Source organism: Melozone crissalis, unplaced genomic scaffold (assembly GCF_028551555.1).
Source record: "Melozone crissalis strain CALT ecotype California unplaced genomic scaffold, PUWL_Pcris_2 ptg000027l_1, whole genome shotgun sequence".
In the NCBI taxonomy this organism is placed as follows: domain Eukaryota; kingdom Metazoa; phylum Chordata; class Aves; order Passeriformes; family Passerellidae; genus Melozone; species Melozone crissalis.
Genome location: NW_026535805.1, coordinates 11,486,571 through 11,510,612, shown reverse-complemented (window position 1 = coordinate 11,510,612; position 24,042 = coordinate 11,486,571). Strand labels below are relative to the sequence as shown.

The 24,042-nt window shown below is 39.9% G+C and overlaps 1 protein-coding gene across 2 annotated transcripts in view; it reads right to left on the bottom strand.

Moving 5' to 3' along the window:
- LRFN2 (leucine rich repeat and fibronectin type III domain containing 2) overlaps positions 1-23,819 on the bottom strand; it is a 152,486-nt gene extending 128,667 nt beyond the window's left edge. Inside the window, exons 1-2 of one of the 2 annotated variants that reach the window (XM_054280139.1) lie at positions 23,581-23,819; positions 22,841-23,047 (exon numbers count right to left, since the gene is read on the bottom strand). The gene's annotated coding sequence lies outside the window, so the exon portion shown is untranslated. Of the gene's footprint in view, positions 1-22,840; positions 23,376-23,580 lie in introns of those variants that run through there. The other variant, XM_054280138.1, reaches the window with a different exon arrangement.
- Positions 23,820-24,042: the final 223 nt, after the last annotated feature.

Genomic DNA, 24,042 nt, shown 5'->3' with positions numbered 1-24,042 from the left:
TCACTTCTGTAATCACTGTTCACAACCTCAGGGAAACACATATCAGAAACACCTCAAAAAACACTTATCACCTCCTCGCCTTCTGACCGCGCGATGAGGGGACAACTTATGATTTAGCTCAAATTATCTGCTCTAGTGAGATTCCAGAGTTGCTGCCAGCAAGTAGGATACCTGCTGGGACTTGGGGAAAGGAAGGACTTATTCAACCAGTGTTGAGCCATAATTGAAGGTTTAGGTTTACTCAAATTAAGTATAACAGGGGACTTAGGACATTTTATCTGTCCTCTAAGCCAGTACTCTTGTTCCTTTGTGAAATGAAACCAATCTGTTACATGATTTACCAAGCTAAAAATTGAATGCATCACTACCAAATTAGGAGAGAATTAATTATCTTCCTCAAAGCAGAAACTGGAAGAACAATTTACCTAAAAACCTAAACCCATAACCAAAAGACATTTCATTGCAAGTCTCTGTTGCTTTATCACAATTTCCCAATTCAAATGGAGGTCTCTGTTTATAGATAAATATTATAAAAGCATGACATACAGTTGACTCTTTTTGTCTCCCTGGCCTTCATCACAAAACATGAATCCACGTGACAAAAACAGATGCAGAGTTTAACTGTCTTTGTCACGGTTATTTCTGGTTACAAATAATGCAACTCCAACCACTGCATGAAATCTTTTGTGGCACATTGTATAGAGCTTAAATCCCTTCTCAGCTACAAGAATAGGACCGTGTCTCTTGTGTCTGTCTTGTGCTTGTCATGTAGTCACTCATAAAGGATTTACTCTTTGCTTACCACTGCATAGGCAGGGCAACATAAAACAATATAAAGGAAATACGTGCTATAGGAAACAAAGGCAGCTGTTGGAATGCAGTGCAGCAAGGTAAACAAACTGCAGAAAACTGAAAAAGCAAGGTCCCCATTGGAAGGGAGCATCTTGCACCTCCCCAGGGTCTCCTGCCTTGTCAGTCAGTGGCTACAATGCTCGTCTGTGTTCATGCTCCCGAGGAGCCGAGTAAGAGAGAAATCCTGCGGTGTGCTCACCTCTCTTCCCTTCTCTCCTGTGGCTTTGGAGACATAGACCTCCTGCAATGTGAGATCTCCTCTTTTCCCGACTTGGTGCTTTGGGAAAGCCCTGTTTCCCTGGCTCAGCAGCTAGTAATTGAGATTGGGTATTCACCTGCAACATGGCTTTAATCTTCCCCAGATTCAATGGTCCCGTAGGTAATATGACTGTGAACTAACTTGAAACTGCAGGTTTCTTGTTTAACAGAAAGCTAGAAACATAAAAATTACCTGCAATCTCGGGGGAAACGTGGCTCTTGATTCCTTGCACTATGGTTTGCAACAATGCTACACAGATCTGCTATTCAATGTATGGATCTCGGCTCGGTTTCAAAGTCATGGTGACTTTCTGTGCCACTATTCTGTAAACAAACTGCAGTTGCCTGTTCATCAGGCTCTGCAGTTTCATAACATAGCAGTGAAAACTCTACACTCAGGTCACCTTGTCTCTTTTGGGTATAGAAAATCAGACACAGAGTCTATAGTCTGTGAAAGAAAGGTTCACATTTCTTAATTTTCATTGCACACAGAAACAAAACAAACAAACAAAACCACAACAACAACAAAAAAATGAACCCAAAACCAAAACAAGGGTTCTGATACTCTAAATTTTCTGCAATTACTTAGTATGGCCAGACTTCTTGCCACCCACATTACCATCTCTCTTTCTGGCCCCTCTACAAACATTTCACAGAAGTGGTAAGAAATTACTTTTTCACATTTCCATTAGGAACAGAAACAGATTTCAAACTTGAAAACTATCTTGCTGGTCAAGTATCCAACTTTCCAACTGATGTGTGGAAAACTACCCAATTCACTTGGTTAGCTTGCAAAGAGCCTTCATCCCTTCCTCCAAATGATACAGTCACAGCTGGATTTCCTATTTGTTTATCTTAGTAACTTTACTGACCTGACTGAGATTTCTCTTCACATAACAGAAAATACTGAAAGAAATAGAGGAAGAAAACTAGGTAAAGCACAGTTTTTTCAACAGCAAAGGAAGTTGACGAAAATGCTACCAGAGTACAGGGCTTCTTTCAGAAACAATAAATCAAGACGCATAAGTGAAAGTGATTACTTTTTCAGTACAGCTTAGGAGACTGCCTAGCACAATAATTTAAGAATTTTTACTGCTAGTTTGCTTTACTGCTTGGCTATAAATCTTGTTTAAACAATCCTAGAAGGATTGCTGCAGACCTCAGAAGCACAGGGAGCTCCAAAAGAAGAGACCTTCCAACACAGGTTGCAAGCTTCAGTGCCTGCCACCCCTGGAAGCTTAATCCATAAAGGACATTTCAGAAAGTTTCTTTATGTCTTAACCTATTAGTTTCATAGAGGTTTATTAGAAAGGTGCAAGGTCAAGCAGTGCCTAAATGTCTATTAATTACCGATGTTGGATCTATTGAATTTCAGGAGCTCTCTAGCACTTAAGTCTGGCATGTGTCATTATTGAAATTCAGTTGAGGTCTAGGTTGAAATCTAAACCAAGAGAGTTAAATGCATAAATTGAAAAATCAATCAATCTCAGCTGGATAATTTGCAACAGATGCTTTACACTGATCCTTTGCTACGGGTGGCATTCTCAACATATGCTCTGAGAATGTAGGAGGTTAAAAGAGGTGGAGAAAAAACATACAGATTTGTATTAGCTTGTAATAAGTCAAGGAATTATGTATTCATTTACCATAGCAGTACCAGAAAACAGTGATGCGCTAGGATCTAGTCTCTTTTATCCTAAGTTCATCTGTTAAAAATAAAAATCTTTTCAGAAATTGAGAAAAAACCCAAACAAAAAAAGGTTCCAAATATCTCCTTATGCCCATTGTCTCTATAAATAATAGTGATAACAACAACAACAAAAAAAAAGTTAAAAAATGCCAGGCAAATAATTTCCTAAATTAGCATTAGAGAGTTCAAGGAACAGAATCAAATAAGGGTATTATCACAGCACAGATGGCTACAATGTGAAATACATGATGTCTTAGAGAGTGAATCAGTTAGTCACTGGTCCATTTCTGAGCCTGTGGTACAAAAACAGTCCCAGGGACAAGTTGTTTCACAATGAAAAATGCAAGTAATTTAAAGGGAAATGGCCATAGTGCAGAGCTACACAGTGCCTGAGCTGTAGGTAAAGGTTTCAGAAACAATTGGTATGGGATTATTTTTCTCAAGTGAAACCAGTGGGGCAAAAATAAGGTAAGGATGCAAAGTTAAAATAGAGATGAAGAGCTTTCACACACTGAATGACCCCTGTGTTTTTCATCCACTGTGGCTAGCAGTGGCTTTGATCTCATTTGTGAGGCCTGTAATTTAGACATTCACATATTATCTTGTCATCTGGTGACCCTTGTGGATGAATCAAAAGACTTAGACAGTTCTGAGACATAACTCATCATGCTTATTATTGATATCTACCTTACTGAGTGCTTCAGTTACTAAAGCTGAGCACAGCTGCATCATGAAAGTGTATTCCTCCTTACCAGTCATAAAGGATTGCATATGGAAAATCCCTATACATCAATCTAACCCCCACACTTTTGCTTGGGTTTAAGGAAAAGCTATAATTAGCACATGTGCTGGCAGGTGTGAGTCACTGGGCATCACCTGTGTCTGATCCAGCCTCAGCACAGGAGCAAAGAGCTGGGACCTGGGCTGAGGCACGTCTAGTCCTCTGTGAGCTCCGGTGAAGTTTGTTCCTAAACATATACCTATGGACAAAGGGTAAAGAAGACAAGCAGGACCAAAAATCCACATCAGATAAGATCAATTTGAGATAAAATTATTTTCACTGATTTCAGTGAGAACAGAATTTGGCCAGTTGGGAAAATGCCTGAAAATCCCACAATCAAAGCGCTTTTTCCAAAATTAAAAAAGGTTGTTACGAACCAGCTCTTTAAGACCTGAGAATTTACATAGCAGCTGAATTTTCAAAGTCATTTTATGTCCATAAATCCTATTGTGGGATCATTTAAAAAAAAAAAGCAGCAAAACAAAAATCAATCCACAAAACACCAGAGCACTTAGCACCCCATCTGCATTCAGTATGCTGAGCACATTTGAAAAATCTGACCTTAACATATCCTCTCTAATAGGCTCAAAATGTATTTTTTGAAAGAAATGTGCTTGGTGTTGTTAGTGACAAAAGTAACAGGGGAGAAAGGTGTAATCACAGTCATTTGAAACTGGGTATCTAGTATGCCATAGTACACCTCATTATTCTTTGCATTATTCACCATTTGTCTCAGGCTGTGCTTGTGCCAGATACAGGCATCAAAACTGTGATTTTTGTTTGGATACAATCTCTGTACTAGAGAGAGAACAAAATTAAAAATAAATTGTTAAAATACATATGATATTCCTCATGCAGGCCTATGAAAGACCTTAGAGCCTCAAATTAGTAGGGAAGGATGGAAGAAGAAAAAAATATTTTTAAATTTGGAAAGTGATGTGCAGGTTAGAAAGGTATGACTTTGGTGGTTGAGAAAAATCTGCTCAGGTATGTCTTTTAAATTGTAGAGAGCACAATTTAAAGAAAATTTTCTTCAAAATTTTCTCTTATATTCCTTACACAAATCCTTTTGGTTGGGCAAGAATGAAAGTATTTTAATTTATTTTTCTACCTGTTATGTTGCTGGCTTTTATTTCATCTTTCTTGTCTTGATTGGCAGGATTAGACAAATGAGTCCCTCTCTCTGCAAGAATCCATTCCATGTCATGGTTTTCCTGAACAAACAGGTAAACTGATTCTCAAGTCTGACTCTCAGAATACTTAAGCAACAACTTTTCAAAGCATATTTTAAATACCATAGTGAGAAAAAAACCCCAAACAATAAAACACCCCACAAAGATGAGGTTAAAAACCCAAACAATAAACTCCACAAAATCCCACACAGCCTTGTTTTGAGAAACTGTCTTGATTTGATTTGAAATGCACAAAGAGCGAATAATATCAAATGGTCCTTTACCCACCTGCACAGGGACCGTGGACACATGAACACACAGGAGCACAGGGCTCCTGGAATCACGTGGTTAGGAAAGAATTTTATTTTATTTTTTTTTAAAGAAGGTCCACAATAGTTTAGAAACTGGAGAAGGGAGCCTAAAAATAGGCAGTGCTACAAAAGGTAGATTATGCCATACTAAACTCTCATCTGATATTTAGAGTGATGATTTCTGAATGCTCATGGCTAACAAGAGTTAGTACTATCTACTTCTTCTTCACAGCCACCTTACAAGACCCCTCAGCTCTACAAAACAGAAGTGGTTTTATTTGAAACTTTTCCCCGTTGAGATGTGCAAGCAAGAGCAGAGAATTCAGTCTGTTTTCCCACAGAGGGGAAAGAGAGTCCATCTGCCAGAAAGCTTTACTGATGTCTCTTTCTGGCCTGAGTGCAGCCCTGCCAGAAGGGACCACAGAGCACACTGCAACTTATCACCGTGCCAGGAATTGCAAAATTTTCTACCAGGAAAAGTTTAAGTCCTTCTTTTCTGCCTGCCAAGAAACAAATCTCTCTTCCATGTGCATCTACTTACAGATAAAATACATAAATATATATATATATATCTATAAAATTTATCTCTGTGTGTGCATATGTGTGTGTGTAAAATCTTTGCTGGGAAGTATCAGCACAAAGGCTGATATGGCAAAATTGCCCTTCTTTCAATCTCCTGGTCATGCATAATAGACAGACATGGTGAATAACAGCAAAAAAAAATAGAATTGACATAAATTAAACTATATGAATTCAGGTGATAGAAAATGAGGCTGTTAATGGCATCCCTCTGAAGGAAGCTATCCCTGGAAGGAGAGGTCCTGCTTGGCCATGGATATCATTATCTTGACAAATGGGGTGGATTATTTTGCTTAAAGAGAAAGGAGGGTAGATACTTTTAAAATTACAGCAGTAATTCTAAAGCTGAATGGCAGTTTAAGGCTTCATCCTCACCTGCAGAATATAATTGAGGCACTACCATTACCTCATTACCCAAGCACACTGCTGTAAGCTTGGAAATGGCCTCTAAAGTGCCACTGATACTGCTTGAAGAGATTTGAGGAAACATTATATTTAGGAACAAATATAATTATTCACCTCATGTTTTCTTACTCAAATGAAAGGATCTCATTGCAAGACACAAGCAGCAGAGAGCAAGAGCAGCATGAATGAAAATGCACAAAGTGAGAGCCATGACAGCACTACGAAAATTTGTTCCTGGTTATTTATGCAGTTGTTCAGTCCCCAGGATCATGTCCCAGGCAGAACCAAGGGACAGTATCATATACCTGTACCACAGCACCACTGACCCTAACCCTATTCCAGGGTTTGGGTCTCACTTAATAACAATGGCTATATCATCTCTTCCTCATCTCCAACGTTATTCATGCCATTTTTTGGGTTTTGGTCAGCTCTTGCAATTTTCCACTGTCTATGGCGTCAAAATTAATGCAAAATTGAATATAGGAACCGTAGCAGTCTGAAGAAAACCACACAGCTCTTGCAGTGGTCCTGGAACCATGAGTTTGAGCTTTGTGTGCTCCTATCAGTGCCACTCCAGAACAGCTTTTCTTTGCTTTATATGAACAGGCTTGCAACCACCTGCATCTGCCTGGTGCAGAGACAGCCTCCTCCCCTTCCTCACCTAGGTATCTCCTGATTCCCATGCTGTCCATCTGGACTATCTCCTCCTGGCCAGGTGCTGTCATGAAATGCTGCTTCTCAGCCCACTTAATTGTCCTCAAGTGACAGATGGGATTTGACTATAGCTGGTAAGCCGTAAGTACACGAAGCAGATGAGCAGTTAATTAGCAATGCTAGTGTTTCTGTGCAAATAGCTATAGGAACTACACATCAAAAGATGGCCTTATCAAGCCAGTTAGTCCATCTTCTCTCTTCTAACACATTTCTTATCTCATGCAGTACATTAAAAGGTTTGAGTTCCCCTGCGCCCAATAAGCTACTTTTAAATTCTCAAAGTTTCTATCAACTTTCCTTAGGAGACTATTTCACAGTCTAATGAATCTTGCTGTCAATAAATCTTTTCTTTCTGTTCAGCCTAAAGATAGTTCTTGAAATATTGAGCAGGAAAGAAAAAAAAAAGGGAAAAAAATCTGATAACTCTGTAGAACAATTTCTAAATACAGTACTGTGCCTTCATGTTTCCTAGGACACATTAGCACTTCTGTAAATGGTTGTATTAGAAAAAGAATCAGTGCAGTTTTCTCCACCAGAGAGTACAAATCTAGATATTCTGATCAAAAAAATAAAAAAAAGAAAGAAAAAAAAGAAAAAGAAAAAATAATTGAATGGGGCGATCCAAGGAATAAAAGCAATGCAGTCTTAATTTCATATATTGCAGGCCTAAACCCAATGGTCAATGCCTTTGAGTCTATCCAATAAGGGAGTCTCACAAATTCATTTATTTAATATTCAAAACACACAGAACAGACTGGAGAATTTTGGCCTAACAATCCCCTTCTGAGACCCAACTATTTCATAAAATAACTCAGGATTTCCTTAGGTTTTCAGATTACCTTGACAATACCTGAATAAAGGTTTTAAAAATTTAGCCTAAGAAAAAATAGTGGAAATAAAGTCATTTTTAATATATAATTTATAGCACTTTTAGCATATTTCTTCTGTAAAACAGCCTTCTGATGTGCTGAGTCTTGAGAATTCTATCTGTGGTTTATCACTAAAGATATTCAACAAAACAAGACACACCAGCCCAGAAAGAAATGAGCCCTACCTTGGTGATAGTTCTTCAGCCTTGCCCCCGCCCCCCATCCTATTTTGTCTTGATTTAGAGGCTTCCCTCTATTCTTGTCTGTCTGGAAACTCTCTTCTGAAGGATCCTCCACCAGCACAAGAAAAAACTTCCTTGGTAACGCAAGGCAGGTGCCAGTGAATAATTCTACCCATATGGAACTCAGGTAAGCCAGATTCTAAATACACACAAAAAATCCTAAATTAAATCAGTAAAAGTTAAAGAAACCAGTCAGATGCCTACTTGAAAGAGTTCCCCCTATTTGCCATACTTCTAACTTGTTATAGGGATTGAGAACCATATGCAAGAGCTCAGACTCTTGTTCCCTCAGAAACCACAGCCTTTCAAGTGATTTCTTGTCTATACACTCAAATGTTATCATTATTAAACTTCTAGAAGAACAGTTTCACAAGAGAGAAAGAAGAATTCTCCTTTTTCCAGCTTAATAGGCCCATAATACCATTTAATTTTTTTTCTCAATAAGAATGCCTACCTGTTCCAGCTGCCAGAGCTCAACAGCGGCCTCCTCGTGTTCACACCAACCCAGCCAGCCACTGCAACTATTGAAGAAGCCCAAAGTGCAGACAGTACAATTTTCACCTAACTAGGAGTGAAACACTATGAAAGCTATCTGAAATTTCTGAGCCAGAGACTGTGATTATATCAGCATAGTTTCAGAATCCAGGGTGCTAATAACTTAGTCAGTGCAGCAGTGAAGCTTTCTCTCTGTATCCTGGTAGAAGATCACTGCTTCTGCCCACATGTGCAAGCACTGAGTAATTTGCACCTCTTTGCACCCTGCTGGTGCACAGCTGTGGACTCAGCCAAACACGGCATCCTTCTGTGCCATGAGCACCATAGGAATCAGCATCTTGAGTCAAATCAGTCTGAACAAATCTGAATCATGTCACATCTGGGCATACCCAGCCCACTACCTTGTCTCTGCTAGTAGCTAATAGGGAAAACAGTCAAAAAACTTAAAAGCAATGCAAGCCTTTGGTGACAATTTCCCAGAATACTCTCCCTCTCTGCTTCTTAGCTGCTTGTGGTGCAGCTAACATTGTTAGCTGAAGATAATGTCTTTGAGTGTTAAAAAAATCATGTTTTTTTCTTGTTTAGTTCTCCAAATGGCCTATAAATCAAAGTTAACAATTAGAAACCCCTGAATCCTGCAGAAAAGGGTTTCACAGCTTCTCATTATCCCAAGATAAACAATTCTTCATTATTTTTTTTTCTGGACCTGTCACTTGCCAATTTTATCTGTTGTCCTGTAAGACTTTTATAAGAAGAGACATGGAACAAAAATATTTTTTGTGGTCTTAGATATCTTTATCATATCAAACTAGAGTAAACTCCTTCCAAGCTGCAGCATTCAATCATTCTTTTTTTAAAAGCTTATCCATCCATCCATGCTCTCCTTCTCTGCATTTTTTCAGTTCATCTTCTAGGACCAGAATTGTGCAACATCATTGATGAGAGCACTGAAGTCTCTTAACAGCTGAAGCTGCACCCAAAAGGGCTGTTGTAGACACAGAATTGTGCTGGTGGGTCTCTGTTAGGATCTGTTTATCACCAGTGGCAAAGGCCATTGGATTTACTGTCACTGGATAACCATCTGCAGCACCTACAGGGCAGTTCCACTTTGGACCAAGCAGAAAAGCTCACACAGCACTTTCCAGGGATGCTCAGTTGCCTTGCAGGCTCTAGACCCCTAAACTTTAATTTCTCGAGCTAGAAAGTACAGGAAGACATCTCACCAAATAAGGAGATGTTTGTGGCATCAGCTAAAATCTCTTCCTTCTGCTATTCTGCTGCATTATACAGTAAAATAAATAAAATCATGAATGAATCATCACCTAAAAAGTCTCAGGAAATCATAAATCACATGTTTATTGATGACACAGTGAGTAAACCATCTATATTTAATAACTACTGCTCTTCTTACTGCTCTTATGGATTATGTGTGTTAATCACACTGGAGATTTTTGAATATTTATTGTTGTTTTTGTCTCTGCTGTAGTCATATATTAGAAGCTTTCACATCAAGAAGAACAAGTAAACATGCTGCTGCTGAATGTATTATGGGGGGAATTAGAGTGAGACATTAAAATGAAGTTTTTACCAGGCAGTGCATCTTCATTCAACTGAATGTCATGGGAGATGAAGCATGTCCAAGTAATTATGGGAATTATCAGTGCAGCTAACAGGCACAGAGGACCACTATCCTGTTCTGGGTAACTGAGGTTTGGACAGCTGAGACAGGATTGAAGTCTGTGCTAGGAGGGACTAGTTGCAGTCCAGACAAACTGCACCAAATGTGAAATGAGTGATCAGCAGCTGCAGTGTAGAACTTTATTGGGTTTGATGGAGTGTTGTTTTGGTTTATTTCTCAGTGTGGATTTAAAGGATGTCTTGTAGAAGTGGTAAGAAAAGCTTTGGTCAAGGGACTTAGGTGGGGGTTTTTTCTGAGTTTACATAAGTAACTACAAATCTTCTAAAGTATAAATTCTACTTTTTTTTTTTTTTTCACATAAGCAGTTTGCATATTTCCTCTGTGAATAACTAGATCTTAGGTCACCTGACCTTACTGATTTTGCTAGACTGACCATTTTCACTACCAGGCTGAGGTTATGTTTAAATGCACAATGAGGAGAGAGAGGTGAGAAGCTCTTGGTATCTTCATATGAAAACTAAAGAAATAAGTCAACCATGAGCTGACATCAATTACATCCTTCAGAACTTCAGTTGAAATAAGAAGCCCTAAAAATTAAAAGGCCAAATAAATCTTAGCTGTAGCATAATGAAAGCAGAAAAATTGTGTATGTAATATGAATAAAATGTTTCAGTCCATCACTGGAATAAAATAATTATATCATTTGAATTTCTTCTAGTGTGAATTTCATCAGTAATTCAGTATGCCAATTCATGATAATAAGTAAAATATACATGAGGAAGAGTGGGTTTGCCTGGATGTATGCTTGGATGATTTCTAGCATCCCAAGCAAGATGAAAAGCTTAGTATAGCTATTTATGCTTGGGGGGTTTTTTGGGATTGGGTTTTTTTGTTTATTTGTTTTGTTTTTGTTTTTTTTTTTTTAATCCCTATTGGTGGTATATCCATATCCCTCCCAAATGACTATTAAATAAACATAGAAAAAATAAGCAGGAAGATAGATAATGCATATGATGAGTACTTTCTTCAACTCTATTAGAGCATGTAAAAATTGTACAAAAGAGTTCAGTGGCTCCTACTTTAGCTAAGGCTTGCTATTTGAGTGCTGTTTTCGTAACAGTCTTGCTGGAATGAAAAGCCTAAATGAAGCTCTCCAGTGGGCTCCCTTGTGTAGGCACAGCTCACTCTGTTGCTGCTGCGGCACAGCTCTGGGATTTTATCTGTTTTCCATTCCTCTGGCTCAGCACTGCCTCACCACGGCCTCAGCGCCAGCAGGATGACAAAAGCCAGTGTGATGGCTGACCAACCAACCACTCTGCTGTAGGCACTGCAGGTGAGCACAGAGCAGTTCAAACCAAAACCCACGTGCCAATTTCTCAGTTAAGGAATAGCAACTCTACCCCAATTTACATGGAAAGCATCAAGGATCAGTTCATTTGCTCAGAGTTCTGAGTGGAAAATGTGCTAACAGCAAAGGGAGTGCTCACTGCAGTGTCAGCATGCCACCACAGAGCCTCCAAAAGCTCTGCACTCTAGGAATATTTTGATATAAACTGTCAGGATCCCCTCATTCCCCTTTGCCCTGGCTTAGAATGATGAATCATGTGTTAGTGATGGCCCCTAACACATTTAAAAATGGAGTAGTTGCAGGTTCACTTTTACACCTAAGAGAATATTAACCATGGACCACCCAACAGCATTTCTAGTTTGAAGGGTACCGAGCTGCTGCAGGTGGCTCCTCTGCCACAGGAAACTTTCTTACATTTCTCAGCTGCTTCTTTCACTTTTCAAATATCACAGAGCATTGACAGTGAACTCCTTAATTCATTGGTGATCACTTGTGCTCCCTCTCAGCCCCCATTGCTTCTGCACAGATTATATTTCAGACGCTAATTCAGAATTGTGATGGTCTGCTTTGCCTTGGTACAAGCCTCCCACTCAAATACCACATGCTCCTTGCCATTTTACCTTCATATTTTCCTGTCCTATGAACCTTAAAGTAAATGCAGCATTTTTACAGGCTGTTATATTTGGAGAAGCCTTTGAACTATCTGCTCCATTTGTGCATAGTCATCTACAAAGAACAGACCTACCAGGACAAGAAAACAAAAAAAAATGAAACAGGAAAAAAGAAAAAAATTCTACAAAAAGAAGTGGTGTTATTGCTGTATGGTTATCAGTCAATGTTAAGAATTATTGTTTAGAAATTGTTTAGAATTGTTGTTTAGGAGAATTATGGTAAGAAAGCATAATTTTATCAGAAATTGAGAGAAAATTTTGACTTATTTAGATTAGACTGTCTCATTAAAATTTGAAGAATATCTGCTTTTCAGAAAATATAAGAAGTTATTTGCTGTAAAAATAGCACAAAATGCCACATTAAAGCTTTAAACATGATATAAAGTTCAATTTCATTTAGAAACAAAACTCATAAACATTCCAGCCAAAAATATTTTAAAAGACAGAACGTATGAAGATATTGTTGAATAATACCCATCCCCCCTCCCACAACATACTCAGGAAGCTAATTTGGACAAAAACCTATTCCATAATGAAAAAATCATAGAATGGTTTAGGTTGGAAGGAAACTTAGAGATCAGCTAGCTCCAAGCCCCCTGCCATGGACAGAGACAGTTCCACTAGATCAGGTTGTTCAAAGCCCCATTGAACACTTCCAGGGATGGGGCATCCACTACTTCTCTGGACAACCTGTTCCAGTGCTTCACCATGCTCACAGGGAAGAATTTTTTCCTAATATCTAAGCTAAATCTCACTCGGTTTGAAGCAATTCCCCTTTGTCCTGTCACTGCCTGGCCTTGTAAAAAGTCCTTCTCTATCTTTCTTGTAGGCTCCCTTCAGGTACTGGAAGACCACAGCCTTGTCATCCTGAAACTTTCTCTTTTCCAGGCTGAACAATCCCACTTCTCTCAACCTTTCTCCATAGGAGAGGCACTCCACCCTAAACAACTTGATGGCCTTCCAGTGGATGCTCTCTGACATGTGCATGTCCTTGCTGTTCTGGGAACCCCAGAGCTGATGCAGCACTGTCAGTGAGTTCTCAGCAGAGCAGAGGGACAAGATGCTACCCAGGACAGGTTTGGCTTTCTGGGCTGGGAGTGCACATTTCCAGCTCATGTCCAGCCTCTCACCCAGCAGCACCCCCAAGTCCTCGTCCCCAGGGCTGCTCTTGATCCATTCATCCCCCAGCCTGTGCTGATACCAGGGCTGCTCCATCCAGGTGCAACACCAGCACCTGGTCCTGTTAAACCTCATGAGATTCCTGTGGGCCCGCTTCTCGAGCTTGTCCACATCCCAGGCTGACTGAAAACTCTTCACCAGCTCTTATTATGTTGTGTGTCTCCTTTTGTTGACACAGGTACGCTCCTGAGTGGATCCTTTGTCTTTACTGCTCTATAAGCACTTTGTAAACATCAGTTCTGCTAGGCCTAAGTCTCTGACGTTTGTTACCATTATGTCCTGTTACAAAGGCAGAAGTGAAAAGCAGAGTTTATACCTATGGCCAAGAATGTATCCAACCATATGTACACAAGCACACATTATACATATATGTTCAATAATTTCAAAAATGCAATCAAAGGGGTCAAAATTAATGAAAAATACATTTTTTGAGCTGACTTGCCATTTTCTTATTTAAACAGGAAAAAGATCCTTTGTTTCAGTTGAACTCATTTCACCTTTCTGAAAACATTTATTGAATCTGAAGTAGAAACATAATTACCCAAGCATTTAATTTCAAATTACCATTTCCATTTTTGAAGTGACCTAATGGATAATATACAAAAGGGAATTTTGGGAATGTACCTTTCCAAAATTAGCAAAATGAAAGTTTCTTTCCCTTTTTCTTTGCAGTCAACTGTGGGCTTTTGCAAACCTTAGTAAGTCCTGCACAGACTGTTTCTTGCAAGCCTACTTTGTCTTTAAGGCTTTAACCAAAGTCTTATTTGGTTTTGCTTCCTTCCTCAGTTTTTTCCTGCAAATAAATGAAAATATTTTAATACAGATATGTATGTCAAAGGGGCTGGTACTGCCATTCCTTTCCCCTGTGAGATGCCAGGATTTACTGGATATCAATTTTAAAATGCACTAACTGTGATACAGTCTACATTTTATTTTTATTAATTTTTAATAGTGATTAGAAGTATCAGTTTCAAAAAAACTGTTTGTTATGATTGAATTCTTACTTCATTTTTTATCTCACCCCAGGGTGCTGCTGCCTCTCTGAATGACTAAAGCACCTGGACATTTGAATATCACACTAGTCAAATAATCTCAGAAAAATTAATGGAAATCCCAGCGCCCACTATCAGTTAATGTCACCAAAGCTTGGCATTTATCAACAGAATTTCAAGGAATCAAGTTTCTCTGGAGTATCAATTTACAAAGGCCTGCTAGTAAGCTCAAATATCCTTTTCTTGTTTGAGGTAAATATGATTTTACTACTTGGTGCCCTATAAGCATTCAGCAATATCTGTTATTCTGTGACACAATCAAACAAAAAGAACTGTGTGTTGGCAAGGTAAATGGTTTTTTCTTGTTCCTGGTAAGACTACAGAAACAAAAACAATATGTTTTTAACAGAAGGATGCAACAATAGAAGGAGCATAAAATAGGTTACAAAATAAATTTATAGCTGCAGGAGAGATTGTTTTGGAACAAAGTAGAAATTTTTCCGAGAATGTCAATCTAAGATCCCATATTCTTTCCAAACAGCTCTCAGATAATTCTTTGTTAAATGTTAGAAAGGCTTTCAAAATTTAATCAGGAGTGGAAGAAATGGAAGCAAAGGTCTAAAACTGTGTTCTTTTGTTCTTAAATGTTTTTGCCACCCTATGACTAAAGACTCTGCAAACATGGTATAATCAGATTGTGACAGGAACATATCCTGACTTCCCATCTTGAAATACTGTGACTGAAGAAGCATTCCTCTGAAAATAGACCTGATTTGCTGCAGAAATAAAGTCTCAAAGTGCAATTTGCCTTTTACCTGAACTAGCAAGACAAGACATGTTTACGAAGAACAGCTGGCTGCAGAGTTCATTTTTGCTCTTCATGTACTTGTCAGTATAAAGAAAAGAGAGGAGTGATTGTGAGAAATGTGAGGAATGATAGTGAGAAAATTGCATCATGTACTAAACTTGGGAGGCTTTTTATTTAGGAGTTCCTAAAAGATATTTGGTTTCTATAACAGGATTTTTGTGGAATACTGTAGTTTTAACAAATGTATTAAGCTCATCAATATTTCATGATAAAACAACACCTGCTATTTAAAAAAAATAAAAAAGAAAAAAGTTGAAAGTAATTCCTTAAAGCGAGCCTGATTAGACTAACATATAATAAGCAAAAAATCTATTTGAAAAACAGAAACAGAGAACACAGCCTAATAAGAACTTTGTTTTCAGGTCTTTCTCCACTGTGTGGTGAGGTGATGAAAGGCCTGGTATATCTGTGTGCAAAGTCTACCCTAACTAGGTCTCAGTTTCAGTGAGGTCACTGCATGATCTCTCTGTGATTTAATGCTAACTACAGCACCATGGGAGTAGCAGGATATGTCAAATGAGAGGACAAGGTCGATGAGCTGTGCTGGAAAGAACTGCAGCAGCTGTTACTTGGCCCCAGGGCATTATTTATTTTTAAATGTAAATCCTATAGTTGAGATAGAATGTGGCATAACTTTGATTTTTCCATTTTGTGGTAGGACACTGGCATAGGATAAAAGTCACCAGTACACAGAAATTCACTGTGTCCTATCTCAGCCTTCTTACAAGAGGATGGACTTTTTCCTTTTCTTGCACAATCCAAAACGTAGCGAGGTTTTGTAAGACATGGATCCACAAGGTCATCACAGACCTTTGTTTTGCTGCTTATAGCATTAGACAAATGAAAAAGTTGTAAAAGAGGTAAATAAAAACCCTAAGGTGATCATGAAATGCAGCCATCAGACATCCAGCACAGAAGGGAAAGATCTCAGCCCATCAGTTGCTCACTCTCTGGAAAAGATATCATAAGAAGAGGGACCTAATGTATTTTAGAGAGTCTCTCACATTAACTTGAAAGCTTGTTGCTAGGTTCTACTAGGAACTGAGTGGTTATAACTATTAGCTGATGATAAGAAACTCTTTGTGTTTAGTCCTGAGGAAAAATAAAAAAAATAGCTTCTTCACTCAACTCACTGATCCAGGGAGGTGAAAGACTGAGACATCAGGAACAAATGCACAAAGGGCTTTTTCTCATGTTCACCAAAATGCTAAAACGGGTTAGATGTGAAAAATAAAACAGCCTTGAGTGGCTGAGAGAGGTATCAGCTATCAACAGTGTGACCAGTGACACACATCAGAAGTCTGTCTTTAGCCTAGACTGGTATTCTGGATCAGTGGAAAAAAGTGACATACAAATAACTAACGAGACACAGAAACATCTTCTTAGCTTTACCATAGCTGTTTTTGCTTTCTGTCTTTCCCCTCATCCTACCCAAATTTCTCCAATTTTTCTCCCAATGTTACTCTCTGTGCTCTCCGGGTATTTGCTCTCATGAATATGCATCAGGCTGCACTTCAGCTTCTCTGCTCCTACTCTCTGTCTATATGACCAATTCTCTCCAGTTCACATGAACTGCTGCCACCCACTCCTGGATCTGAAAGAAAACATTATTAATTAATGCCCCTGAAACTTCTCCCACCAGCCAGAGGCCCCGTTGGGTCCAGTCAGGGTAGGGTGATGGGAGACCAGGGACAGAGGAAAGCTCATTCTCTGTGAGACTCCTGGCCACATAGCAGAACTGTGAAGTCCATGAACAACCTTCCACCTCATCTCAAGAAGGTATCACTGCCAAAATGCATTTGTGGAGCCGTGAACAGAAGATGTAGTTGCACTATTAAGGAAAGGTCACACTATCCTTCCAAAGTGGGTGTCAGCTGAAGAATTCATGGCTCAGTGGGCTACTTGGTCATGTGAAATGGGATTAGTGAATGCTCATATATCTCACAGAGGAATTTGTCAATTTTCAGAGATAATTACAAGATATTTTGATTATAGGCAGCTTTCAAAAAAACCCCACCAAACCAGAAAAACACAAAACCCTTTGATCCTCTTCTTCATGAGAGTTTCTGGAAATAAACACATTTTCCCATTTTTCTACTGAACATTTCCAGAGGAGATAAGTTATCTGACCTGACAACAGGGAGAAAGTGCAGTCAATAGTTTGGAGAGCAAGTAATCAATGTTGTACCCTTATTTAAAAAACAATATACAGTAAATATCTGCCAGCAGCAGTGATCACATTCACTTACACTAAAGATAAGTCATACAAAATGCCAACTACTCCTCAATTTAGGAAATCAACAAAATGGTCTCAGCCCAGATAATTTATTTTCTATCAATACAGTTTGGCCTTTTTCTTTCTTAGTTTAGCATTCTTGTTTCACACCCAAACCATGCAGAGCTTTCTGAGTATCCCATGTGTTTAGCTATTCACAGGAATATTCACCAAGGGAAGGAGATCAAATATCTCCTGAAATGATTGGGAAGGTTTTGATATTTATCTCTAAGGAGACAGACATTTGTTGTTGGCTACTTTTAAACCAGACAGGGAATGCCGAACAAGCCATGACAGGCACTTTTTTCATTCGACTTTTCCTTTTGCCATTTGACTGCTCATTGTTTTCATTCTGTACTGAAAGGGCAGATAGATTTTTTAAAGGCTGTTAACTGAGGGATCTAATTTGAATCCTGGTATAGCCAGTTCTTCCTTTGTAGCACCAATACAGGTGCCTCTCTCTTGCTGATAATCACAGCCTATCCATCCTGCCACTACAGCAGAGGATGTGGCACATTTTAAGACATCCTCTTTTCCTTTCCCATTCTTAGTTTTTATCTTTGGGCTGTAACAAAAGGAGGATTACTCATTCTGACCAACATGTAGACTGAAGCTTTCCTGAGGAGCTTAGACACCACAAAGGAATGGCTAAGAGCTCTTGGTGACTGGTGCCATTTTGAGCGCCTTTGCTCTTCTAAAGGCAGAGGAGGAAAAATTCCTTACTTGTCCACCAATGCATGTATTTCTTCCAACCTCAATCATGCCTGGTCACCTCAATCCATGAGACTTGATTAGATTTAGGTTTTTCATAGTCTTTCCTTCTCCCAGCCAAGTCAGCTCAAACTCTCCTGTCCTAACTGGACAACTGCAGCCATGAGTCTCAGTCCTGCACATAAAGATCTATGCACCACTCTCACTTACCTCTTCTGGCTTCAGGAAAAGAGTCATACTGGTGATTTTCTGCACCAGTGCCACACACACGTGTTTTCCAGGGATTTTCAGTGCAACATTAGCTCTATTAAAATAGACAAGATGCTTTCAGCCATCGTGTACTTTCTGTTGATTTTATCCTTAATCCAGCTTCTGTTCTGCTCAGAATCTGCCTTGCTGTGCACTGGGATGCACCAGCCCTACCTCTCACCTTCTGACCAACCATTGTCCAGGACCCTGGATTTACAGCTATTCCAGGACCCTCTCCTTATCTCACCTCTTTCCATAACCCCACAGTGGCAGCAGATCTTTCAGAGGATTAGAGACCTGTTCCTTCTTGAGGTGTGATTAGCAGAAGCCTCCTAAATGCTCCATTGTACTGCTTATACTATTGCTGCAGCTATCCCCTCCTACCTGTTATTTAGCTGCCATATCCTCTCAGTGCATGTTTTCCATACCTGGAGGAATTATTTCAAGAGCAAGCTCTCAGAGGCCTTGATATCTCACAGCATTTGTTGCCAAGACACCCCTAAAATAATCCAATTTGGTGAAATGAATTGATTTTCAGGTAAGGCTTGGCAGGCAAAAGTTCTGGTTCCTTGAGTCAAAATGACAATGTCTACAGCATCCTTGTCCCAATCTGAAGGTACGCAAGCCTTCTAATGAGCCAGAAATGCTTAATTCCAGTTCAGCTCACAGATTTGCTTGTCCTTTAGAAAAATGGGGCTTTATGATAAAGTTTTGTATGAATTATTTTCAGTTTTCATGCAAAATGCACGAACTGGAAAGAAGTAATGAAAAATTATCTTCCAGAAAGAATGTAAGGTAAAGTGTTCAAGAAATGTTGTTCCTACAGTTTTTGAATCAGGAAATTCCTAAGACTGACCCTTTCCCAATCATGTTTCTGTGTGTTAAAAATACCTTTTCCTGCAAAAACAAAAAACATTTATACTAAAAACTCCCACGCAGCTCTGCCTTCTATGTAGGTCAATAGTGATTCTGCATGGGGGCAGACCCTGACAGGACATATTTTTCCTTCTCCTATGTTTTCAAATCAGCTTTTTTTTAAACTGAAAAGATGTTTTCTGGCTTCTACTGCTGCTGCTCATTTTATATGCTGAAGTTGGCATCCTGGATTTGTCACCAATGTTTTTCCATAAAGATGAGGATATTATCAGAGACCCATATTGTGGGTAAGACAAAGAAAATGACAGGAAGAGAGAAAAATCTGAAAAAATGTCATATCAATATTCTGAAGTACAGTGACAATTGCTGATCCAAGGGATTTAGAAATGCTTCTAAATGACACAATCTTTTCCCATTTTTCCATGTCACATCATGTGAGCCTTCTAATGTCACCTTTATGTATGTTAATTTCTTGCCAAGATTTATCATTTAGCCATAGCAGGAGGTAGTTTGAGTTCCTAGAATCAGAATTATCACTTACAGGCTTTCCTCTCTCTCTGTGCATCCCAGGTGGAGCTGGGTTGGGCAGAGAGTAACAGCTGGCCCTTCACTGCAGCACTGCATCATGCTGATTTGTGATTTGTGGGGTTTGTTTTTATTCTGGTGCACTCAGATGAAACCCTGTCTTTTGTCACAAGTTTCAGTTCATAACTGGGTGCTGTTCAACCCCATCCAAGCACATGTGGCCTCTGGACAGTGACAGAGAAAATCCCAGCCCCTTGGTGAGATCCTTAGTTGCTAGAATTAGTTGCTAGAATTGGTTGCTAGAACTATTCAAATTCTACATGGTAAAACAAAAGAGGGAAAAGAGACTACAAGCAATGGCCTATTTGGAGTTGGACAACAAATTTTAGAGACATCTGGACTGGTCTGAAGGAGCCACAGATGTCTTCCTTCAAAAAGAGTGTTACTGCTTTTCAGTTCAGCACCTAGAAGATAATTAGCCTCTTCACAAAAACAAACCCATGACAGCACATTGGACAAACATGAAGAAAGGCTGAGCGCTCAGACCAGGAAAAAAAACCAAAAACCTCAGTACACAGCTGGAACAAATTACCCCCCTTCTCCCACAGGTGATCTTTGTAGGTCAAGGCCGAAATGCATTAGCAATGCAAAATGGGATTTGGGAGTGAACAGGCACTGTCATCATCCCCTCCCTCACCTCTGTGAGGGTGGGTAGCAAATGCAGCCTCAAGGGTTTTCAGTCCACAGGTTTTTCAGCAGGGAGTTAAGTCACTTGAAGAATATTTCCGCCTACTACGAGTTAAACCTTGGTAATTTTCAATCAGCCTCCCATCCTCCCATTTTGCTTTTTGCCCACAAGCAAAAAAAAAAAAAAAAAAAAAAAAAAAAAAAAAAAAAAAAAAAAAGAGAACTGGGGGGAGGGGGCGGATCAGATGTGTCTCTAACCATTACATTGCAAACTTGAGTCAGTGGTCAGATTCCTCAGCAGAGAGGGGGAGCAGAAGCACTCTGACTAGGACTGCTGGCAGCTGTCAGCTCAGGTGCACCTGAGCAGCAGGCAAAGTGCAGGCTAAGGGGCAAGGCTACACGTGCCATTTGTACTTCCCATTAGGAAAAATGGTCACTAATGGCCCAGTTGTACATTGAAACAAGAAGCACCGAAGCTGTGAAGTGCAGCATGGGGCAGAGGGGACAGCAGCAAAGAGGGGCTCTGGGGCTGGGTCACATTTCTCACCCTTTATGGTGCACCAAGGGGAGCCAGCTTCCCTGCATGCCAGTGCCCTACACAGCCAGATACTGGGGCACACCTGGTCCAGAGATGCCCTAAAGAAACCAGAGCTGTGCTGGGCAGAGCGGATCAGAGGCTGTCTCTGAGCCAAGGGGTGATGCAGATCTTTGCTGGGTTTCATGGGTTAAGAAAATTCAGCATGAAATTTTTGCTACCTGTCTCCTGGCATTGTTTATTTTTTGCATCCCCTCTCTCCCCTAGAATCAGAAGCAGTTTCAGGGAAGGTCTGAGCTCTTCTTGGTGCTGCTGTGGCACGGCAGCTCCGAGCAGAGCGCACGCAAGAAGTGCTCTGTTGTGCTCAAGTGGCGATCCCTGGGCAATGCAAACTCACCACTGACACAGAGCAAGCTGTAAACAAGGGGACTGCAACCAGCCTGAAACACAGCAGGAGTGGAAGTAATTCTTTGTCTCTCTTCTTTCTCACCACAAGCCTAAATTTGCCCCAGTACGGTCTCTGTACACATCAAGGTCCAATAAGAAATTGATCCCCTGCATGTCAATGTTTCCTCTTTCTGGAGGAACAGAAAATCCCCATGACAATTGTGTTGCATCTGCTGGACTTACACAAGCTGAACATTGTATTATAAAGTTAAGAGATATCAAGAGATTTAATTAACTGTGAGTTTACAGAAGGATATGATGCTTACTGTTTCCCTCCCTCTTCTCATCAAAAGAGTTTTTCTGTCATAGTAATCCCAAAGGTGGAATAGATAAAATAAACCTTATTTTTCTTAATATCTTCATGGCACTGCCCCTAAAATACTAGATCAGGCAGTCTGAAAAGAGAAAATTATTCTTGCTTTAAATCAATATTATTTGTCTCTTCTGTGTAGGTAGTAGTTACCCAGTTTAAGAACCCTTTCTTACATACACTACCACAACTGACCATTTTACATTTCCAGTGGCTAATCTGCCATACTGGGACTTGTTGACTTCACTGCCAATTTCTTTTACCCCATTAGTTCCTTTCTTTTATTCAGTCATGCACTTGCCTTGTGTCCCAAACATGTACATGCATCCTTGCAAATCAGAGAGAGATTCAGTTCCCATTTTGCTATGTCTTGTACTGTGCTGCCACTCAGATGCCTCCCCCATCCCAATTCTCAGTACATTTAGTCTTGCTGAGAGCATATATGTCTGCTGACGTCAGACAGACATGACAGAGCACATACCTGTTTGTGTACCCCGTCCCCCACATGCCCACCTTGCCAGTTCTGGACATCCATCACCAGTGGCATCACCTCACCGAGAACAACAGCCTCTGTGACAGCAGACACCAAAGTGGTGCCCACTGCCCCTCCACACCCCTCACTGCCTTCCCTTCTCTAGCTGCTCCTATGCCTTCTGTTTCTTCAAATGACATTTGCCAAGGTTCTCACTTTTACTCTCCTGTTTTATACACAGCAGAGTTGATCTGTCCAGCAAAGTTGTTCCTTATCTTTGTAAGATTTACTAATTCCTCAGAAAGCTGAAATTGCTTTCACAGCTTTATTCCTCAAGTCCTCCTTTATTAGAAACAAAATTATTACCCTTTTCATCATTTTCCATCACTGTTTAAAAACTATCATTAAAAAATCCTATTGACTCTAAAACAATATTGGTTTTGAAATGCCTTTTCATACCATGAGAGGCAGAAACCAAACTGAGATCCATTACTGTACATGAACAATCTTATCTAAGCTAACATGAAAAGAGAGATAAAGTTATACATTTCACTAATCCTTTAAATTGGATGACTGAGACATTTTTTACCATCAAAGGTAGCTGTCTATAAAATGTTTTGAGTATATATCTATTTATAGTTTATAACTACACAGTTTATACATACATAGGAAAAAACCTTGCACTTACCTTTGAGAAGTAACATTTATCCCAGGTTTGGTAAAATAGTCTCAGACAGGCACTTAGACCTTCTTCCTATTCCATGCATCCTTTTTTCAAAAGAAGATAGAATCAGAAAAATCCCAGTTGATCTCCAGCAAACCAAAATGTAGACAAGATTGTTTGTCAGATGCAGCCTGATTCAGTGAAGTCCGAGCGTGTCAATCCCTGAGACTCCTTGTTCAGTAATATCCAAAGCACAAAAAAAAAAAGGAAAGTGAAAAAACAGAAAGAGAATAAAAAAGAGTGAATAACTTGTTCTTTTCCTGTGTGATTTAAAAAACCCAGTCTTGGAGGACTAAGCAGCCTGCAGGCTTTTTGAGCATTCTGATCCTAGTGCATCCCAAGGTAACACATGCATTTCAGTACTGCAAGTCTTCAAGTTCATACAAGCAAGCCCAGCTCCTGTGTGTGTGTGTGGGTGTGTGTGTGTGTGTGTGCGTGTGGGGTGGGCGACCGAGCCCTACCGCGGGGGGAAGAGAGGCAGAGAGAGACAGACACACAGTCACACGCAGGGATGGGAGAAGGAAAAACAGCAAAGTGGAGTGATCTCACAAAGTGCTCTAGATGGCAGAGCCTGCACGGCTTGTAAGACAAGCAATGTGCACACACAGGAAAAAAAAAAAAAAAGGAAAAAAAGAAGGAAAAAAAAAAAAAGAGAGGTAAAAACCCGAGAGAACTAGCAGGCAGCTTCAGGAATTTCTTCTTACCTCTTCTGACGATGCAACATGCAGCAAGTGCTTTGTACTGCATAGGAATCCGCGCAGGCACGACCCAGTCAGACCCCTCACCTCTGAAATAAACAAATGTGCACCGTAGGAAAGGGAAGAAAACCAGAAACCAGATGAAACAAGGGTACAAAAAGAAGCTAATAAACAAGCAAGAGTGTCAGGGAGGAGTCCTAAGTGGGCAGGAGGCAAATAGCTGATATAGAAAGAGGCATCCAAACTCTGGGTCCTAACAGAGATTGGCGCTGTAATTATGTGGCAAAGCACTGCCCTCTAAGCCATTGCATAATAATAGAAACCTAAGCTGTGTAGACACAGCCTGACATGCTAAATCCTCAGTAGCTACACTCAACATTTGTCAGTAGAAAGCCTGTCAGTCCTCTGGGGGCGGAGGAAGAGGAGGGAAGACAGAAGAGGAGAGAAATTTTACTGCAAAATGCATAA